At 45.1% G+C, this 20,677-nt stretch overlaps 1 long non-coding RNA gene across 1 annotated transcript in view; it reads right to left on the bottom strand.

The window, feature by feature from the left end:
- Positions 1–13,984: 13,984 nt before the first annotated feature.
- The window catches only part of LOC141046763 (uncharacterized), a 63,451-nt gene continuing 56,758 nt past the window's right edge, over positions 13,985–20,677 (bottom strand). The window contains exon 2 of the long non-coding RNA XR_012219646.1: positions 13,985–15,031. This is a non-coding gene — a long non-coding RNA (uncharacterized lncRNA). The remainder of the gene's footprint in view (positions 15,032–20,677) is intronic.

Below are 20,677 nucleotides of genomic sequence, written 5' to 3'. Positions count from 1 at the left end.
CCACTGTACCTTTATGAGGTCATAACTCTGGAACGCTTCCATGGATCCCGGTGATTCTGACATTGTTTTCTCGTGACATATTGTACTTCATGTTAGTGGTAAAATTTCATTCAAATAACTTGCGTTTATTTGTGAGAAAAATGGAAATTTGGCAAAAAATTTTGAAAATTTCGCAATTTTCCAACTTTGAATTTTTATGCCCTTAAATCACAGAGATACGGCACACAAAAAACTTGATAACTAACATTTCCCACATGTTTACTTTACATCAGCACAATTTTGGAACCAAAATTTTTTTTTGTTAGGAAGTTATAAGGGTTAAAAGTTGACCAGCGATTTCTCATTTTTACAACACCATTTTATTTTTAGGACCACATCACATTTGAAGCCACTTTGAGGGGTCTATATGATAGAAAATACCCAAAAGTGACACCATTCTAAAAACTGCACCCCTTAAGGTGCTCAAAACCACATTCAAGAAGTTTATTAACCCTTTAGGTGCGTCACAGGAATTTTTTTGAATATTTAAAAAAAAATGAATATCTAACTTTTTTTCAGAAAAAAAATAATTCAGGTTCAATTTTTTTTATTTTACCAAGGGTAACAGGAGAAATTGGACTGCAAAAGTTATTGTGCAATTTGTCCTGAGTACGCAGATACCTGATATGTGGGGGGGAACGACTATTTCGGCGCATGGCAGAGCTCAGAATGGAAGGAGCGCCGTTTGACTTTTTCAATGCAAAATTGGCTGGAATTCAGATTGGACGCCATGTCACGTTTGGAGAGTCCCTGATGTACCTAAACAGTGGAAACCCCTACAAGTGACCCCATTTTGGAAACTAGACCCCCCAAGGAACTTATCTAGATATGTGGTGAGAACTTTGAACCCACAAGGGCTTTACAAAAGTTTATAACGTACAGCGGTACAATTAAAAAATCATATTTTTTCCACAAAAATGATCTTTTTACCCCAATTTTTATTTTCCCAAGGGTAACAGGACCCTAAAAGTTATTGTGCAATTTGTCCTGAGTACGCTGATACCCCACATGTGGGGGTAAACCACTATTTGGGCGCATGGCAGAGCTCGGAAGGGAAGCAGCGCCATTTGACGTTTTTGGCTGGAATTGAGATCGGACACCATGTCGCGTTTGGAAAACCCCTGATGTACCAAAACAGTGGAAACCCCCCACAAATGACACCATTTTGGAAACTAGACCCCCTAAGGAACTTATCTAGATGTGTGGTGAAAACTTTGAACCCCCATGGGCTTCACAGAAGTTTATAACATAAAGCCATACAATTAAAAAATCATATTTTTTCCACAAAAATGATCTTTTCACCCTCAATTCTTATTTTTCCAAGGGTAACAGGACCCTAAAAGTTATTGTGCAATTTGTCCTGAGTACGCTGATACCCCACATGTGGGGGTAAACCACTATTTGGGCGCATGGCAGAGCTCAGAAGGGAAGCAGCGCCATTTGACGTTTTTGGCTGGAATTGAGATCGGACACCATGTCGCGTTTGGAAAACTCCTGATGTACCAAAACAGTGGAAACCCCCCACAAATGACACCATTTTGGAAACTAGACCCCCTAAGGAACTTATCTAGATGTGTGGTGAGCACTTTGACCCCCCCAGTGCTTCACAGAAGTTTATAACGCCCGGGTGTGAAAATAAAAAATTCGTATTTTTTCCACAAACATGATCTTTTAGTCACCATTTTTTTATTTTCCCAAGGGTACCAGGAGAAATTGGACCTTAAAAGTTGTTGTCCAATTTGCCCTGAGTATGCTGATACCCCATATGTGGGAGAAAACTACTGTATGGGCACACGTCGGGGCTCGGAAGGGAAGTAGTGACGTTTTGGAATGCAGACTTTGATGGAATGGTCTGCGGGTGTCATGTGCGTTTGGAGAGCCCCTAATGTACCTAAACAGTGGAAACCCCCCACAAATGACACCATTTTGTAAACTAGACCCCCCAAGGAACTTATCTAGATGTGTGGTGAGCACTTTGAACCCCCCAGTGCTTCACAGAAGTTTATAACGCCCGGGCGTGAAAATAAAAAATTCGTATTTTTTCCACAAACATGATCTTTTAGTCACCATTTTTTTATTTTTCCAAGGGTACCAGGAGAAATTGGACCTTAAAAGTTGTTTTCCAATTTGTCCTGAGTATGCTGATACCCCATATGTGGGAGAAAACTACTGTATGGGCACACGTCGGGGCTCGGAAGGGAAGTAGTGACGTTTTGGAATGCAGACTTTGATGGAATGGTCTGCGGGTGTCATGTGCGTTTGGAGAGCCCCTGATGTACCTAAACTATTGAAACTCCCCACAAGTGACCCCATTTTGGACACTAGACCCCCCACGGAACTTATCTAGATGTGTGGTGAGCACTTTGAACCCCCAAGTGCTTCACAGAAGTTTATAACACTCGGACGTGAAAATAAAAAAATCATTTTTTTCCACAAAAATGATATTTTTGCCCCTAATTTTTTATTTTCCTAAGGGTAACAGGAGAAATTGGACCCCAAAAATTGTTTTGCAATTTGTCCTGAGTAGGCTGATACCCTACATGTGGGGGTAAAACACTGTTTGGGCGCATGGCAGAGCTTGGAAGGGAAGGAGCACCATTTGACTTTTTCAACTCATAATTGGCTGGAATTGAGATCAGACGCCATGTTGCATTTGGAGAGCCCCTGATGTGCCCAAACAGTGGAAACCCCCAATTCTAACTCCAACCCGAACCCCAACATGCCCCTAGCCCTAACCCTAACCCTAACCTTAGCCCTAACCCTAACCCTAGCCCTAACCCTACCCTAACCCTAACCCTAGCCCTAACCCTACCCCAACACACCCCTAGCCCTAACCCTAGCCCTAACCCTAATGGAAAAATGGAAATAAATACATTTTTTTTATTTTATTATTTTTCCCTAACTAAGGGGGTGATAACGGGGGGTTTGATTTACTATTTATGGCGGTTTTTATTTTTGGCAGCTGTCGCACGCTAAAAGACGCTTTATATTGTAAAAATAGTTTTTGCATCACCACATATTGAGAGCTATAATTTTTCTGTATTTTGACCCACCGGGTCATGTGAGGTCTTATTTTTTGCGGGACGAGTTGCTGTTTTTATTGGTACCATTTTCGGGCACGTGAAATTTTTTGATCGCTTTTTATTCCGATTTTTGGGACGCAGAATGAAGAAAAACCAGCGTTTCATGAATTTCTTTTGGGGGGGTGCGTTTACACCGTTCCGCGTGCGGTAAAATTGATAAAGCGGTTTTATTCTTCGGGTCAGTACGGTTACAGCGATACCTCATTTAGGTCTTTTTTTATGTTTTTGTCGGTTTTATGCAATGAAAACTATTTTATATAAAAAATAATTATTTTTGCATCGCTTTATTCTGCGAGCTATAACTTTTTTATTTTTTTGCTGATGATGCTGTGTGGTGGCTCGTTTTTTGCGGGACAAGATGACGTTTTCAGCGGTACCATGGATATTTATATGCGTCTTTTTGATCGCGCGTTATTACACTTTTTGTTTGGCAGTATCCGTCACCATCTTGGATTCGGGGGCCTGGAGGAAAGGAGTCCCCCGCAGCAGCGCTGCACATTGCGCTGCCGTGGGGGGCTCAGGGAAGCACGGAGGGAGCCCCATCCCTGCCGATGCTTCCCTTTAACTCCCGGTACACCGCGATCATGTTTGATCGCGGTGTGCAAGGGGTTAACGTGTCGGGGGCGGTCCGTGACCGCCCCTGACACATTGTGCCGGGTGTCAGCTGTGATAATCATCTGACACCCGGCCGCAATCAGCGGCGCTCACCACGTGGGCGCCGCTGATCGCGCCCGACGTACTATCCCGTCCATGGGCATAGGGGCCCAGGTCCCATGGACGGGATATACCGTCGGATGTCGGGAAGGGGTTAAACAATATTTTACCTCACAAAATGTATCCTCTGCGATCTCCTGCTGTAATGTCAGTATTGTCTTTTGCTTCCTTCCCTGCCCAGGAACTGTGGTATGTTCTGGTCACGGTCAGACACAGGGGTGAGAGAGACAGAGCACAGGGGGAGACAGCTCAAACGGGACAGCACATGAGGGGAGAACACAGCACAGGAAGGAGAGAGACAGCAGACAAGGGGGATAGCACATGGGGTAGACAAGTCAAAGAAGAGAGCACAGACGGGAGAAGTCAGCACAAGGGGAAAGAGAGAGTGGATAGGTGGGTGATCACATGGGGGGGAGAGATTCTCAACGCTGCAATGCCTGCCCCCATCGTGACACTACTGCCCTCCCGATGCGATAGCATCGGGCCTCCATCTACTAGTCTCATATGTGCCTATGAGGCCAGACGTCCCTCCCGCACCATGGGCATTGGGGTCTGTATACGGACTTAATCCAGGCCTAACTCATCCACGTCGTTCTCACCTCTTCTACATATCAGTCGAGAATACAGTAAAAAGTGATGGATGAGCTGTATTTTTGAGTAGAATTCTCCTTTATACTTCAGTCGCTGCTTTTGTAGCAGAATTAATGAGATCCGCTCATTATTAGAGCGAATGCTTTGAGTTCATTCACATTACAGCAGGTATTGACCAATTCCTTCTCCTGTTAGTCAGCAGTTCACAAGGGTAGACTCTCCTCACCAGTCTTCGCATACATACAGTGGGGAAAAAAAGTATTTAGTCAGTCAGCAATAGTGCAAGTTCCACCACTTAAAAAGATGAGAGGCATCTGTAATTTACATCATAGGTAGACCTCAACTATGGGAGACAAACTGAGAAAAAAAAATCCAGAAAATCACATTGTCTGTTTTTTTTTTCATTTTATTTGCATATTATGGTGGAAAATAAGTATTTGGTCAGAAACAAAATTTAATCTCAATACTTTGTGATATATCCTTTTTGGCAATGACAGAGGTCAAACGTTTTCTGTAAGTCTTCACAAGGTTGCCACACACTGTTGTTGGTATGTTGGCCCATTCCTCCATGCAGATCTCCTCTAGAGCAGTGATGTTTTTGGCTTTTCGCTTGGCAACACGGACTTTCAACTCCCTCCAAAGGTTTTCTATAGGGTTGAGATCTGGAGACTGGCTAGGCCACTCCAGGACCTTGAAATGCTTCTTACGAAGCCACTCCTTCGTTGCCCTGGCGGTGTGCTTTGGATCATTGTCATGTTGAAAGACCCAGCCACGTTTCATCTTCAATGCCCTTGCTGATGGAAGGAGGTTTGCACTCAAAATCTCACGATACATGGCCCCATTCATTCTTTCATGTACCCGGATCAGTCGTCCTGGCCCCTTTGCAGAGAAACAGCCCCAAAGCATGATGTTTCCACCACCATGCTTTACAGTAGGTATGGTGTTTGATGGATGCAACTCAGTATTCTTTTTCCTCCAAACACGACAAGTTGTGTTTCTACCAAACAGTTCCAGTTTGGTTTCATCAGACCATAGGACATTCTCCCAAAACTCCTCTGGATCATCCAAATGCTCTCTAGCAAACTTCAGACGGGCCCGGACATGTACAGGCTTAAGCAGTGGGACACGTCTGGCACTGCAGGATCTGAGTCCATGGTGGCGTAGTGTGTTACTTATGGTAGGCCTTGTTACATTGGTCCCAGCTCTCTGCAGTTCATTCCCCGCGTGGTTCTGGGATTTTTGCTCACCGTTCTTGTGATCATTCTGACCCCACGGGGTGGGATTTTGCGTGGAGCACCAGATCGAGGGAGATTATCAGTGGTCTTGTATGTCTTCCATTTTCTAATTATTGCTCCCACAGTTGATTTCTTCACTCCAAGCTGGTTGGCTATTGCAGATTCAGTCTTCCCAGCCTGGTGCAGGGCTACAATTTTGTTTCTGGTGTCCTTTGACAGCTCTTTGGTCTTCACCATAGTGGAGTTTGGAGTCAGACTGTTTGAGGGTGTGCACAGGTGTCTTTTTATACTGATAACAAGTTTAAACAGGTGCCATTACTACAGGTAATGAGTGGAGGAAAGAGGAGACTCTTAAAGAAGAAGTTACAGGTCTGTGAGAGCCAGAAATCTTGATTGCTTGTTTCTGACCAAATACTTATTTTCCACCATAATATGCAAATAAAATGAAAAAAAAACAGACAATGTGATTTTCTGGATTTTTTTTTCTCAGTTTGTCTCCCATAGTTGAGGTCTACCTATGATGTAAATTACAGACACCTCTCATCTTTTTAAGTGGTGGAACTTGCACTATTGCTGACTGACTAAATACTTTTTTTCCCCACTGTAATTGTTTCTCTCCTTAAATAGGTCTATTATATTAGATCCATGTAAAAAAAAAGACTTTGGACCTGTCCGCAAGCAGCCCAGATAAATGGACAGATCATGCATAAAACATTGCTTTTAATCTGCAGAACGCCCTTGGGGGGTGGAAAGGTTCATTTTGGATTCTCCGCGCCTATTCTCAGAAATGTCCATTGTAATAGCAGCTGCAGATTGTATCGGCCATATAAACCATGTTCATGATGCCCGCGAGGTATGCTCGTCCTTGGAAATAGATGACACTGCCATGTCGATTTGAGTCTATCACCAGCATGGATCCCCATTATTATCAATCTCGGAAACATTTACACTTACCAGCGAGATGTCAGGTAGAGTTGTCCTAGTAAGACTGCCAGAATCTGCACTTTCCTCGGGGTCAGCTCCATTCTAGTTAAAGCACAGAAGAAATTACCACCACAGAGAAAACCTGCATGAAATAATGCTATTGAAGACATAGAATACAGAGACTTTTAATCCTGGAACACTATGTGACGCTGGACATACAAGAGAAATTATGGGAGCACAAGATGTGTGGGCATGCAGAGATTTTCCGCTAGAGTGTCTATTAGGCCATCTGGTGCTTGCGAGCAACCTGTTTTAGGAACTGAGTTTGGAAAATGACTGTGACTGCTTTTACAGTTCTGCGGGGAAAGCTGAAAGTGCATTTGGTCTAAAGAGTATATTTTTTAATGTAAAAGTCCATCCCGTTATAACATCACTATATCAGGTGTTATCAATGGAACAGGACATATAAACCAAACCCTATAATATATCAGTATACTCTATGTTCATATATGTCTGTCACAAGAGCCCAAGTGAATGTTTATTTGCTTCATCAGGTTCTTGCAGGCTCCGACCCTCCCTTCTACACACCGCCTAGGACAACCGGTCAGATTATTAGGTTCTGTGTGAGTGTGGTCATAAAGGGTTACTACATCTCTAGAAGTCTGAAGAAGTCCAAAATATTGATCCATGTTAAAATTAAAGGGAATCTGTCCCTAGGTTTTTGCTATGTGATCTGAGAGCATCATGATGTAATAATTTTATTTATATATTGCCAACATATACTGCATCACTTTGCAATTAAAGGGAATCTGTCATCAATTTTTTTTGACAATCAGCTGCGGCCACCGCCATCAGGGGCTTATCTACAGTATTCTGTAATACTGTAGCTAAGCCCCCGATGTAACCTGAAAGAGAAGAAAAATGAGTTATATTATACTCACCCAGGGGCGGTTCGGGTCCGGAGGGAGTCGCGGTCCGGTCCGGCGCCTCCCATCTTGCAGCGATGACATCCTCTTCCTGTTGAGGGCAGAGCAGAGTCCTGTAGTGCGCAGGAGCTGGAACTCTCCGGGCGCCTGCACCCTCAACAGGGCAGAGCTGTGTGCCTGCGCAGGAGCCACGGCAGGCAGCAAAGAAGAAGACGTCACTGTTAGAAGATGGGAGGCGCCGGACCGGACCGCGACACCCATCGGGGACCCAGACCGGACCTGGAACCCAGACCAGACCCGGACCGCCCCTGGGTGAGTATAATATAATTCGTTTTTCTTATCTTTCAGGTTACATCGGGGGCTTATCTACAGCATTACAGAATTCTGTAGATAAGCCCCTGTTGGCGGTGGCTGCAGCTGATAGTCAAAAAAATTGATGACAGATTTCCTTTAAGCGAGGACATGTACAGAAAATAAAAACATCACATAGTAACACATTATTCAGTTACAGGAGGAGTGAGGGTCCTGCTTGCAATCTTACAATCTATAAGGAAATAGGGGGACATAATAGGTAGAACGGGCTGTTATGTCCGATCCGGCCATCCTTATAATAAATAAGGGTTTTCATATAAAGATGTATGATCTGGTCAGCCGGGACCTGTCTGTGTAGTTGCCGTGTGCTATTGGGTGCATGGAGAATGTGGAGGTAGATGAATAGGTCTGTCTAAAGAGACATGTTTTTAAAGCACGGTTAAAAAAACATGGGGCTAAATAATAGTCTGATCAGCTGAGGGTAGTGCATTCCAGAACACTGGTGCAGCGGGAGAGAAGGCTTGGAGACAGAAGCGCAAGATTTTGATTATGGAGGATGTTAGTTTTAGATCAGTTACAGAACGGAGGGTATGGGAAGGGGATAGACTGAGATGAGGCAGGGGAAGTAGGGTAGTGAAGAATTGTGAAGAGCTTTGTGGGTGAGAAAGAAGTTTTTATTGTGTAGCGAATGGGCAGTGCACAGACTGGCAGAGGGTAGAGGCATCGGTGAAGCTGCGGGATAGAAATATGACCCTGGCTGCCGCATTTAGGATATGGATTGGAGAGGAGAAAGTTTGATTGGAGGGAGACTGATCAGAAGAGAGTTGCATTAGTCCAAATGAGAGTGAATAAGAGCGACAGTAAGAGTTTTTACAGTTTCAAAGGTAAGAAAAGGTCGGATTCATGAGATGTTTTTAAGATTATAGATATAGGGAATGAAGGAAAGTTCTATGTCAAATCTAACTCCAAGACAGTGAGTGTGCTGCTTTGGAGTTATGGTTGAACCACCCAAGGCAATTGCAATATCAGGTAGAAGTCAGTTCCTAGAGGAAGTAAACACTAGAAGTTCAGTTTTGGAGAGATTCAGTTTCAGATAGAGGGAGGGTATGATGTTAGAGACAGTGGACACTCAGGCCCGGATTGGCAATATAACCAACCGGGCATTTTCCCGCTGGGCCGCTGTCATGTGGGCCGCGCCCGATCATCTGGCCGCTTGCCAGCTGCTGCGGCCACTGTGGCTCCTGCCGCCGGCCCTCTGCGGGAATGACGGTGATAGTTTCAAGTTCCTCCCACACTGCAGGGAGATAAGCCGCCACGCCCCGCCCACGCACCCCATCCTCGCCGTAGCATGAGACCCCCTCCCCCCCGCAGCCACTCACAGTGTCGCACTCGCTTGCCTGCTCGCTCTGTTCGCAGGACCTGTGATGAGGTCACAGGAGGGGAGGAGTCAGGGGGTCACATGATCAGGAGCCTTTGTCCAGACACCCGACATGTCACCCCTGACTCCGCCCCTCTTGTGACCTCATCACAGGTCCTGTGCGCTCAGCCTTGCCTCTACCGTCTGCAAGACTCTGCTTTGCTGTTGTCATGGTGCTGGTTGAGGTAAGTATGTGTGGGGTCAGGATTTACAGTGTGGATGTAGCAGAGGTGTGTGTATGAGGTGTACGGAGCAAAGCCGTGTGTGTATGAGGTGTACGGAGCGGAGCCGTGTGTGTACGAGGTGTACGGAGCGGAGCCGCGCATGTACGAGGTGTACGGAGCGGAGCCGCGTGTGTACGAGGTGGACGGAGAGGAGCCGCGCGTGTACGAGGTGTACGGAGAGGAGCCGCGCGTGTACGAGGTGTACGGAGAGGAGCCACGCGTGTACGAGGTGGACGGAGAGGAGCCGCGCGTGTACGAGGTGTACGGAGAGGAGCCGCGCGTGTACGAGGTGTACGGAGAGGAGCCACGCATGTACGAGGTGGACGGAGTGGAGCCGTGTGTGTATGGAGGAGCCGCGCGTATACGAAGCGGAGCCGCATGTGTACGAGGTGTACGGAGCGGAGCCGCGCGTGTACGGAGCGGAGCCGCGCGTGTACGAGGTGTAGAGGTGTACGGAGCGGAGCCGCGTGTGTACGAGGTGTATGGAGCGGAGCCGCGCGTGTACGAGGTGTACGGAGCGGAGACGCGCGTGTACGAGGTGTACGGAGCGGAGACGCGCGTGTACGAGGTGTACGGAGCGGAGCCGCACGTGTACGAGGTGTAGAGGTGTACGGAGCGGAGCCGCGCGTGTACGAGGTGTACGGAGCGGAGCCGCGCGTGTACGAGGTGTACGGAGCGGAGCCACACGTGTACGGAGCGGAGCCGTGTGTACGAGGTGGACGGAGAGGAGCCGTGTGTACGAGGTGTACGGAGAGGAGCCGTGTGTGTACGAGGTGTACAGAGCGGAGCCGTGTGTATGAGGTGTACGGAGCGGAGCCACGCGTGTACGGAGCGGAGCTGTGTGTACGAGGTGTACGGAGCGGAGCCACGCGTGTACGGAGCGGAGCCGTGTGTATGAGGTGTACGGAGCAGAGCCGTTTGTACAAGGTGTACGGAGAGGAGCCATGTGTGTACGAGGTGTACAGAGCGGAGCCACGCATGTACGGAGCGGAGCCGTGTGTAGGAGGTGTACGGAGCGGAGCCACGCATGTACGGAGCGGAGCCGTGTGTACGAGGTGTACGGAGAGGAGCCGCGCGTGTACGAGGTGTACGGAGAGGAGCCGTGTGTACGAGGTGTACGGAGAGGAGCCGTGTGTACGAGGTGTACGGAGAGGAGCCGTGTGTACGAGGTGTACGGAGCGGAGCCGTGTGTGTGTGTACGAGGTGGAGCCGCGCGTGTACGAGGTGGACGGAGAGGAGCCGCGCATGTACGAGGTGTACGGAGAGGAGCCGCGCGTGTACGAGGTGTACGGAGAGGAGCCGCGCGTGTACGAGGTGGACGGAGAGGAGCCGCGCGTGTACGAGGTGTACGGAGAGGAGCCGCGCGTGTACGAGGTGTACGGAGAGGAGCCACGCGTGTACGAGGTGGACGGAGTGGAGCCGTGTGTGTATGGAGTGGAGCCATATGTGTACGGGATGTACGGAGTGGAGCAAAGTGTGTACGAAGCATACAAAGCGGGCTTTTCCCACGGACACAGGAGTACACGGCGGAGCCCCGAGGAGCATTTTAAAACACACACATGACGTTCCACCTGAAGTGATGTGCTGGAAGCTGACCGGAAATGAGATAATTTCTTGAGGAGATTGTGACGGAACCAGGAATGCTTCAGATCCATCACCGTGTCCTCCTCCGACAGCGCAGACAGCAGGATCGCCTTGGAATCGGGGATGCCGGCCATGTGAGCGGATCATGATAAGTCCTGCACCGGGAGGCTCAGGTGGGCACTACAATGGGAGCCGGGCTGCTATAGTATCTTTGTAGAATCTTTCTTTATTTCTTTCTCTCTTTTTCTTTCTTTCTCTGTTCTTTCATTCTCTCTCTGTCTTTCCCTCATTTTCTTTCTCTCTCTGTTCTTTCTTTCTCTCTCTGTTCTTTCTTTCTCTCTCTGTTCTTTCTTCCCCTCTTTCTTTCTTTTTCTTTCCTCTCTTTCTCTCTTTCTTTTCTTCTCTCTCTGTTCTTTCTCTGTCTCTGTCTGTTCTTTCTTTCTTTCTTTCCCCTATTTCTTTCTCTCTCTGTTCTTTCTCTGTCTCTCACTGTTTTTTCTCTGTCTCTCACTGTTCTTTCTTTCCCCTTTCTATCTCTCTCTCTGTTTTCTTTTTTTTCTCTCTCTCTGTTTTCTCTCTTCCTTAGTGCCAGTCATTGTGCCCATAATGCCAGCCACTGTGCCCTCAGTACCAGTCAGTGTGATCAGCAGTGCTAAATGGGTGCGATTAGGTGTGGACATGGGTGTAACTAGTTATGAAATGGGTGTGGCTGGGCGTGGCCAAAATTTGCAGTCTTTCTACATCTTTCCCTTCTTCAAAAGTTGGGAGGTATGATAGGGGCAGCTATGACCAGGGGGTCTGGTTGCCCAATAGAGAGCAGTTCTGCCAGGAATTCTGTAATCATGCATACAAAAGGGGACAGAGCTTTGGGAGGAGTACTGTACCTAAAAGCAATAAATAGGACTGAGCTGAAATACTGGGCACAGCTGTGACTACATGTTATATAGTCGTGTTAATCTCCTCTCACTTCTTGTAAACTACAAGTGTACAAAGATATTATATAGTCATCATGTGACTAGTGGGCCTGTGTAACTTCAAATGCCAGGGCTGAATTTTAGTCCCAGTCCGGCCCTGATTAAAGTCATTTACCCCGGCAGCACAAACGTCCAGATCCTGATTCTTAGGGCTTCAGCCGTAAGCCTCGACAGAGCCACTGATGATGAGACGTGATGTGAACATGGGGAGATGTACTGCTGACGATGATGATTTTTAGGCCTACATAAATGATGCAATCAGTCTCCAGCTCACTCGGCATCTGATCGCTGCCATGCTTACCAGAGCCAGTGATTGAGATCTAGAACTTTTGCTAACACTAGTTTGGCAAATTTTCGGTCAATGTGATGGAGCCATAAAAGGGACGATATAGCAAGTCCTATGTTGCTTTGTGTGGACAGAAATCCTACCTTGTAAAGCTGCTTATGGTCTCAGATACTTTTTACACTGGGCAGATATCTTTGCAATTACTTTCTAATGATCGTATCGATAATTGTCTGGTAGAAATAGCATCAATCATTTATCAAAAATCTAATTGATTTTGCTACTAGAAAATCATTGATTTCTCCAAGGTAACATGTCTGAGGTATGTGCACACGCTGCGGATTCGCAGCGGTTTTGGCTCTGCGGGTCCGTAGCAGATTCTGCTGCGTTGTACAGTACCTTTATTTCCTATGTAAAAAAAAAAAAAAGCGCTGTGCACACGCTGCGGATTTTTCCGTGCGGTTTTGCTGCGGGTTACAATCCGCAGCATGTCAATTCTTTGTGCGGTTTCCGCTGCGGTTTCACACCTTATCATTATGAGGTGTGAAACCGCAGGGCAAAACCTCAGGCTAGTCCGCAGATAAACCACAGGACTTTTGTCCTGCGGATTTACCTGCGGATTTCTCTACAAAATCCGCACAACCAAAAAACTACATGTGCACATAGCCTCAAAGGAAACAACTATAAAGAGTAGGAGGATAAAACATCCTGCAATCAGATCGATAGCTCCTAGCTCCAGCAGGAGAGGGGTGTACTGGTGGGATGAGGACAGAACGGGGATGGGGCAGTGTATCACAGGGTTTGCAGCCAGGCACAGAACAATGTGCCCTTACAGAACGGAGTAACAAAGAAAGACTCCAGGCAGAAAGACAGATGTCAGATACACACAACTGATTATACTCCCATACAGTCAATATCTATCTATAAAAATAGCATTGCAGATGATGTAAAAAAAAAATTCTCAAAAATATAAGGGTGCAGGTTATTAGATGTGAGAGTATGTATTTATCAAAGACTGATAGCCCTTTCTATAGTATCTTCGTGCTGAAATCTGTAAAGGGAATCTCTCACCAAGGTTTTGTTAATCTGAATGTAATCTGAAAGAACCATTACGTAGGGACAGAGACCAGGATTCCTGTGATGTGTGACTTAATAGGCTGCTTGGCGCCATTTTGATATAATCAGGCAGTACTATGAATGCTGAGCCCTGGTTAACCCTGCCCTCACCACTGATTGGCAGATTGGCAGTTTTCTGTGCAATCAGTGGTGGGGGGCGGGGTTACACAGAGCAGGGGAACTACAAGACAGGAGACAACTAGTCCTCTAGTAATAATCTGCTTATAAAACACTGATTTGATGAAAACTAAAAGAAGCAGCCTAGTGACACATCGCTGGAATCAGGCGGTCTGCCTCTACATTATGCTGGTCTCAGATTACAGAGTAAAAACTTGCTGACAGATTGCCTTTAAGTAGAAAAATGGCATATTTTGCCTCCTTGTTTGTATGTGTGTATATATATATATAAGCCAGTGAGTTCATGTGTGGCGATATCTTCTATTATGGAAGATGCGATATTGTTGACTTTCTGATTGCTTCACCTCAAATGATAAATCATTAGTACAATGTAATCTTCATTGTCTATATGGTGCTCAGCTTCAGCGATGGCCACACGCTCACATCATTTCTCTAATATGAGGTTTATTGAAAAAGTAAAGTGACAAGCTCTGTAATTACATACATATTACATGGATGGTCACAACGTGGGGTGCACGTCACTCACACACTGTAGCAGGATGGGAGTGGGAGTCACTCTCCTCCATTAAAGGCTAATAAGTAACAGGCACAGAGCAGCACTGGAGACAACGTCCGCCATATTTGTATGCTGCCATAAGCTATCACCGACCAACTGCTATCTATCAGTCTAGAGAGGAATCAGCACAATTCCATTTAAAATGTCTTGTCTTTGCTTGCGTTTCATAGGATAGCTGCATAAAGCGTCTTCTTAGTGACAGCACTACTGTAGTTGTGGCATCAAGGTGTAAAGACACTGCTGGGCATCATCCTGATGATAAGGAACAAGTGACTGATAAGTAGCAAGTAACTGGCACTTATTCATTATCATCAGGAGCTAGATCAGTGTTTCCCTAATTCCACAATACCAGGAAATAATAGACAAGTTATCTGTAAAGGTGATATAGATATTTTCTTCTAGGTGTCATGTTTTCCCTTGCCACCATGATGTTGATTTGCTCCATAGACCTGCCTTGTCCACTTTCTATTTATCGTATACGTAGTAGGTATCCATCGTTCATCTCCAATATAGGCTTTCCTTCACTGCTGTCTGCTCCAGCGGTAAGCAGACATCACATTTATAGTATAACGGGAGTATATAAGCCACATGTTGGACAGCAGAACCACGTATGTAGCAAGGGCACACAAATGGCAGCTACTCAGTATACACATTAGCATGTAGTACGTGTTTCTCGTGGCACTGGCCCCCTGGCTGGGTTACACGCTTTTACTTGGATATCACAAGTAGCCACTATAGTGAGACATTGAACTCTGTGACCAGAAAGTCCATGGAATTCTTTTCTTTGGTCTTGAAAGCTTCAGCAATGATCCTGGCAGCCTCACGATGTTCTTTATCTTGTAAGGAGACTCCATTCACCTCTAGGATTACCTGGCCCACATGAAGCTTGCTGCAGTTATGAGCAGAGCCTCCTCTCTACAAAAAAAGGAAGGGGGGGAAAGCAAAAGAAAGATGGCGAGTTAAAATCAAACTTCTATTAAATCAAGTTTTTATGTTAATTTTTTTTTCGGGTCACAATTGACACTACTCAACATTGAAATTACAACACCATGAAGGAAAAATTGTTGAATTATGGAAATCACAAGAAATGATGAAAAAGTGGAAATAAAGTTTATGAAATATCTCGATTAAACCAGTATGTAGCATGAGCACCATGTGCAAAAGTCCCCGCACTTAGAGCCTTGTCTGGTATTAATGGTTGTCTGAGGAATGTTTTGCACTGAATGCATTTGGGCATGAAAATCATCAAGATCCGCTGCTGGTAGTGGCCTATGCAATTGCTAACCAATGATGTCATAGATGTGTGTGATGGGAGACAAGTCCAGAGATGCTGCAGGCCACAAGCTGTTCACAGTAGCCCAAGCAATATGCTGCTAGGCGTTATGTTGAAAAATGGCTCCTGGGACACTTTGAGAACTGGCCATACTGTCATTTTTGCTGTTAGCAGCAAAAGACTGACTCAAACTCTATCTTTTATATTGAAGCATTTAATGAACGTGTGCAAAGATCATTTTGAAGATCGTGACAGCTGTGACATACCCCATTGTGAATGGGGGATTCTGTGTTGTCAGCCTTGTATAGAGGTGTTACCTGTTAATGTAATTCTTCCCGTGGTGATAATGAGACTGCTGGAAAGTCTTCTATCATGAACTAGAAGTACAAGTCTAAAATTGTCCCAGTGGCCAGTGGGAAAATTGTAAGATTTCTAATTTTGTTATACTTATTGTTATATAAGAAAAAAAAAACTTTGCCAAACACAAAAACCTGATTTGGTCAATAGGTCTGATACAGTAGTGTAGCTACCGGGGTGGGGCAGAGGGTGCGGTCACCCTGGGCCCCGCGTTCTGAGGGGGTCCACCCAGAGCTACTCTACAGTCACTGTATTGGCATGCACAGCGCGCCAATACAGTTACACTGCGGCAGAAAAAAGTTATAGCTCTCAGAATAAAGTGATGGAAAAATAATTATTTTTTATATAAAATAGTTTTTATTGTATGAAAGTGCCAAAACATAAAAAATGATATAAATGAGGTATCCCTGTAATCATACTGACCCGAACAATAAAACTGCCTTATCAATTTTACCACACGTGGAACGGTGTAAACTCCCCCCAAAAGAAATTCATGAATTGCTGGTTTTTGCTCATTACATCTCCCAAAAATTGGAATAGAAAGGGAAAGTTAGGGTTGGGGCTAGAGTTGGGGTTAGGGTTGGGATTAGGGTTAGGGGTGTGTTAGGGTTAGGTTTGTAGTTAGGGTTATGGTTATGGCTCTGATCAGGGTTAGGGGTGTGGGGATTAGGGTTGGAGTTGGAATTGGGGGGTTTCCACTGTTTAGGCACATCAGGGGCTCTCCAAACGCAACATGGCATCCCATCTCAATTCCAGCCAATTCTGCGTTGAAAAAGTCAAACGGTGCGCCTTCCCTTCGGAGCTCTGCTGTGTGCCCAAACAGTGATTTACCCCCACATATGGGGCATTGGCATACTCAGGACAAATTGGACAACAGCTTTTGGGGTCCAATTTCTCCTGTTGCCCTTGGGAAAACAAAAAATTGGGGGTGAAAATAATCATTTTTGTAAAAAAAATATGATTTTTTATTTTTGCGGCTGTACATTATAAAATTCTGTGAAGCTCTTGGGGGTTCAAAGTGATCACCACACATCTAGAAAAGTCTTTAGGGGGTCTAGTTTCCAAAATGGTGTCACTTGTGGGGGGGTTTCCACTGTTTAGGCACAGCAGGGGCTCTTCAAATGTGGCATGGCGTCCAATCTCAATATCAGCCAATTTTGCATTGAAAAGTCAAACTGCGCTCCTTCCTTTCCGAGCTCTGCCGTGCTCCAAAACAGTGGTTTACCCCCACATATGGGGTATCAGTGTACTCAGGACAAATTGCACAACAACTTTTGGGGTCCAATTTCTCCTGTTACCCTTGGTAAAATAAAAACAATTGGATCTGAAGTAAATTGTTTGCGAAAAAGAGTTATATGTTCATTTTATGTAAACATTCCAAAAATTCCTGTGAAGCACCTGAAGGGTTAATAAACTTCTTGAATGTGGTTTGAGCACCTTCTTGGGTGCATTTTTTAGAATGGTGTCACTTTTGGGTATTTTCTATCATATTGACCCCTCAAAGTGACTTCAAATGTGATGTGGTCCCTAAAAAAAATGGTGTTGTAAAAATGAGAAATCGCTGGTCAGGTTTTAACCCTTATAACTTCCTAACAAGTAAAAAATTTGGATCCAAAACTGTGCTGATGTAAAGTAGACATGTTGGAAATGTTAATTTTGTGTGACATATCTTTGTGATTTAACCCCTTCATGACCCAGCCTATTTTGACCTTAATGACCTGGCCATTTTTTGCAATTCTGACCAGTGTCCCTTTATGAGGTAATAACTCTGGAACACTTCAACGCATCTTAGCGATTCTGAGATTGTTTTTTCGTGACATATTGGGCTTCATGTTAGTGGTAAACTTAGGTCGATAATTTTTGCGTTTATTTGTGAAAAAAACAGAAATTTGGCGAAAATTTTGAAAATTTCGCAATTTTCAAATTTTGAATTTTTATTCTGTTAAACCAGAGATTGATGTGACACAAAATAGTTACTAAATAACATTTCCCACATGTCTACTTTACATCAGCACAATTTTGGAAACAATTTTTTTTTTTGTTAGGAAGTTATAAGGGTTAAAAGTTGACCAGCGATTTCTCATTTTTACAACAATATTTACAAAACCATTTTTTTAGGGACCACCTCACATTTGAAGTCACTTTGAGGGGTCTATATGGCAGAAAATACCCAAAAGTGACAACATTCTAAAAACTGCACCCCTCAAGCTACTCAAAACTACATTCTAGGAGATTATTAACCCTTCAGGTGCTTCACAGGAACTAAAGCAACGTGGAAGGAAAAATGGACATTTTATTTTTTGCACCACAAATTTTCTTTTATCATTAATTTTTTTCATTTTCACATGGGCTACAGGATAAAATGGATCCTAAAATTTGTTGGGCAATTTCTCCTGAGTACACTGATACCTCATATGTGGTCATAAACCACTGTTTGGGCGCACGGCAGGGCTCGGAAGGGAAGGAGCACATTTGACTTTTTGAATGGAAAATATGCTGGAATATTTAGCGCTTGCCATGTCGCGTTTGGAGAGTCACTGTGCGCCTAAGCACTGGAGCTTCCCCACAAGTGACCCCATTTTGGAAACTAGACCCCCCAAGGAACTTATCTACATGCATAGTGATCACTTTGAACCCCCCAGGTGCTTCACAAATTGATCGGTAAAAAAAAAAAGTACTTTTTTTTCACAAAAATTTTCTTTTGGTCTCAATTTTTTCATTTTCACATGGGCAACAGGATAAAATGGATCCTAAAATGTGTTGGGCAATTTCTCCTGAGTGCACAGATACCTTATATGTGGTCATAAACCACTCTTTGGGCGCACGGCAGGGTCCGTAAGTGAAGGAGCGCTATTTGACTTTTTGAATGGAAAATTCGCTCCAATCGTTATCGGACACCATGTCGCGTTTGGAGAGCCCCTGTGTACCTAAACATTGGAGCTCCCCCACAAGTGACACCATTTTGGAAACTAGACCCCTTAAGGAACTTATCTAGATGTGTAGGGAGCACTTTGAACCCCCAAGTGCTTCACAAAAGTTTATAACGTAGAGCAGTGAAAATAAAAAATCATTTTTTTCCTCAAAAAAGATTTTTTAGCACGCTATTTTTTATTTTCACAAGGGTAACAGGAGAAATTGGACCACAAAAGTTGTTGTCCAGTTTGTCCTGAGTACGCTGGTACCCCATATGTGGGGGGGAACCACTGTTTGGGCGCACGGCAGGGCTCAGAAGGGAAGGAGTGCCATTTGACTTTTTGAAATGAAAATTAGCTCCAATCGTTAGCGGACACCATGTCGTGTTTGGAGAGCCCCTGTGTGCCTAAACTTTGGAGCTCCCCCACAAATGACCCCAGTATGGAAACTAGACCCCCTAAGGAACTTATCTAGATGCATAGTGAGCACTTTGAACCCCCAGGTGCTTCACAGAAGTTTATAACGCAGAGCCGTGAAAATAAAAAATATTTTTTTTTCTTAAAAAAAATATTTTTAGTCCGCAATTTTTTATTTTCACAGGGGTACCAGGATAAATTGGACCCCAAAAGTTGTTGTACAGTTAGTCCTGAGTACACTGGTACCCCATATGTGGGGGGGACGACTGTTTGGGCACACGTCGGGGCTCAGCAGGGAGGTAGTGACATTTTGAAATGCTGACTTTGATGGCATGGCCTGAGGGTGTCATGTTACATTTGCAGAGCCCCTGTGTGCCTAAACAGTAGAAACCCCCGGCATGTGACCTCATTTTGGAAACTAGACCCCCCAAGGAACTTATCTAGATGTGTGGTGAGCACCTTGAACCCCCAAGTGCTTCACAGAAGTTTATAACGCAGAGCCGTGAAAATAAAAAATCATTTTTTTTCCTCAAAAAAAAAAGATTTTTAGCCCGCAATTTTTTTTCACAACAGTAACAGGATGAATTGGACCCCAAAAGTTGTTGTACAGTTAGGGATGGGCGAATCTACTCGTTAGGACTCGTAACTCTGCGAGTAGTAGGGGACTCGCAGGAGTCGGTACTCTGCGAGTTTCCAAGTGATTACTCGCACAGTAACGAGTCCAATACAAATCAATGGCAATCCTAGTTTTTTCAGAGTTTAATTCAAGCAATCCTAGTTTCTTAGCGATTTTGTGTCCCCCTGCTGACACAAAATCGCTAAGAAACTAGATTGCTTGTATTAAACTCTGAAAAAAAAAAAAATAGGAGTCTTAGCGATTTTGTGTCCCCCTGCTGACTAGTGTTGAGCTTTCCGATTGGCTGCCGAAATGACGTCATCATGATGCGCTGTCTGTGCGCATCATGATGCGCCGTCAGTTAGGGCCTTCGGGGGGGGCTGTGCCGACTGTCCGGGGGTCGGTACCGGCCTGCCGGTGGTCTGTGCAGGCTCCGGTGGTCTGTGCCGGCCTGCCGGGGGGCTGTACCGGCCTGCCGGTGGTCTGTGCAAGCTCCGGTGGTCTGTGCCGGCCTGCCGGGGGGCTGTGCCGGCCTGCCGGTGGTCTATGCAGGCTCTGGTGGTCTGTGCCGGCCTGCCGGGGGGCTGTGCCGGCCTGCCGGGGGGCTGTGCCGGCTCCGGGGGTCTGTGCAGGCATCGTCCGATGGGACTACAAGTCCCACCGGGCGATGCCTGCTACCATGACAGTGATTGACACATTAGCCAATGATGGGACAGTAGTAGTCCCATCATCCGGCTAATGTGTTGAATGTAAAAAAAAAAAAAAAAAATTACATGCTACATACATGCTACATACATACAACATGCATACTACATATATACTACATGCAACATACATACTACATGCATGCAACATACATACTACATACATACTACATATACTACATGTAACATACATACTACATATATACTACATGCTACATACATACTACATACATGCTACATATACTACATGTAACATACATACTACATATATACTACATGCTA

This window comes from Dendrobates tinctorius, unplaced genomic scaffold (assembly GCF_039654945.1).
Source record: "Dendrobates tinctorius isolate UK_male_01 unplaced genomic scaffold, ASM3965494v1 ptg000120l, whole genome shotgun sequence".
Taxonomy (NCBI): domain Eukaryota; kingdom Metazoa; phylum Chordata; class Amphibia; order Anura; family Dendrobatidae; genus Dendrobates; species Dendrobates tinctorius.
Note: the sequence above shows the minus strand (reverse complement) of the source record. Positions and strands in the feature narration are given on the sequence as shown.